At 47.1% G+C, this 2,005-nt stretch overlaps 1 pseudogene; it reads left to right on the top strand.

Annotated features, from left to right (window-relative positions):
* The first annotated feature begins 1,147 nt into the window (after positions 1-1,147).
* Positions 1,148-1,578, top strand: LOC132003153 (keratinocyte-associated protein 2-like; annotated as a pseudogene).
* The last annotated feature ends 427 nt before the right edge of the window (positions 1,579-2,005 follow it).

The raw sequence follows: 2,005 nt of genomic DNA, 5'->3' as shown, positions 1-2,005 counted from the left end.
CTAAGGTAGCTGGAAGAGTGATTTTGCTGAAACATCTTCTAAGCTGGAGGTTAAAGAGAAGCCAATTAAAAGCAGGTGACTTCTAAGTGAGATTTGAGCATGAGAGAAGAAAACTGGAAGTTTCAATGTTCTTCTTCCTTTAGGAACCCCAACAGTTAGAAAAGTTTCTCCTCCATCTGTATTTCAAAGAAGACATGCCTGATAAAATGACTTCAGGAAGTGACCGTAACCTCCTGGAAGATATTCTGTCTGCAAACAGCTGGGTTTTTTGTTTGCTTGAGATTCCCTTAGTCTTTTTTCTTCATTCGCCTTTCATTTCTAAAGTAAGCTGCCCCTGATTTCCCTTAAGATCTAGAAGTTTGATTCTTCCCACTCACCCCCTCCTAACCGGCCACTAGGAGGACTGTAAAATGTCACATTCCCTCACTCACCACCGTTAACACCCTACAGCAGCCCACAAGAAACCCCGTCACCAGCCTCCCTTCTTTTTTTATAGTCAAGGCCCCGCCTTCATCTTGGGTGCAGACCAATGAGAACACCCAGGAGCTACCGCCCCTCTGCAATTGGTCCAGGATTTCGGGCCTGAGGACAAAAAAAAATGGCCTCCAGATGCCCAGATGCCGAGTCTTCTCATTAGGTTTCCTATTTTAAAGAGGCCCTACCCTGCCTCTCTGTTTCCGTTTTTGTTTTTTACCGTGTTGCAAAGCCTACTGAGTGGTTGAAGACCTTGTAAAGGAGTAGTTTAGAGTCACCTTTGAAAAATGGCTCAATCAGCTCCTCCTCTAGCACTTAGTCTTAATATAAAAGAATTTTAGGGGTGGCACAGTGGTTAGGGGTCCACTCTTGGTTTCAAGCTCAGGTCATGAGCTAGGGGTTGTGAGAGTGAGTCCCCATGGGGCTCCAAGCTCAGTGTGAAGTCTGGTTGAGTTTTTCACTCCCTTTGTCCCTCCCCTCGGCCCCACCCCTGTGTGTGCATGTTCTCTCTCTCTCTCAAAAATAAATCAGTCTTTAAAAATGAATAAAACATGTTGAGTGTGTCTTAAGGAATATCAAAAGGAGAAATAGGAAGGGGTAACACACACGCACAGCTGTTCCCCTTGGGCTCCCCTCTTTCTTGGCCCAATTCGGTGATAGGGCCCAAGGGCAGGGCATGATGGCCGTGGGCACGGGCAGCTCACTGGCACTCTCCCCACTCCTGTCCCTGCTGTTCTTCCTCGGGATGCACATGTATAAGCTCCAGCTGACCTGCACGCAGCAGCTCACCATCAAGGGGGGCCTGCTGGGCTCCAGCCTTTTAGTCTTCTCTCTCACGCCACCAGGAATCTTGAGAATGTTGTCTTTGGCAAAGGATTCCAAGCAAAGATCTTCCCCGAGATTCTTCCCTGTCTCCTGTTGGCTCTCCTTGCATCTGGCCTCATCCACCAAGTCTGCATTACCCTCTGCCTCACCTTCTCTATGGTTGGCCTCTCCCACACCAATAAGATCTCCTCCACTCTGTGCCAGACAACGATTCCATTCCTCACAGCAGCCAAGATCCCGGGAAGGACAAATAGAGAAACTGACACTGGTGTTCAATAAAGGTGATTCTTTGTTGAAGAAGAGGGAGAAAAAGGAGCAAAAGAAGGAGCGGGAGGGGGAGGAGGTGGAAGGGGAAGAGGTTGGGGAAGGGGATGATGAAGAAGAAAGAAGGAAGGAAGGAGAAAGAAAGAAAGAAGGAAGGAAAGAAGAAGGAAGTAAGGAAGGAAGGAAGAAAATATGAGTAGCTATTTGGTCACACACTGGTGTTAGAGTCAAACATCCTTACCCTGAGACAGCACTAATGATGACGCTCACCTGTGTCATTCACTTCCTCTTTCATTCACAGCCATCATTAAAGTCTATGATTCAGAGGAAGCAAGGAAGCGACTAGTAGAGCATGGGTTTTCTCTGTGTTTCTCAGAATCCTCAGGATACACGTTTGAAAAGTTGATTCCATTCACAGATGTGGAAGTAGGAAGTAGTATGT

Source organism: Mustela nigripes, chromosome 1 (genome assembly GCF_022355385.1).
Source record: "Mustela nigripes isolate SB6536 chromosome 1, MUSNIG.SB6536, whole genome shotgun sequence".
NCBI classification, from domain to species: Eukaryota; Metazoa; Chordata; class Mammalia; order Carnivora; family Mustelidae; genus Mustela; species Mustela nigripes.
This window is presented reverse-complemented; position numbering and strand designations above follow the sequence as displayed.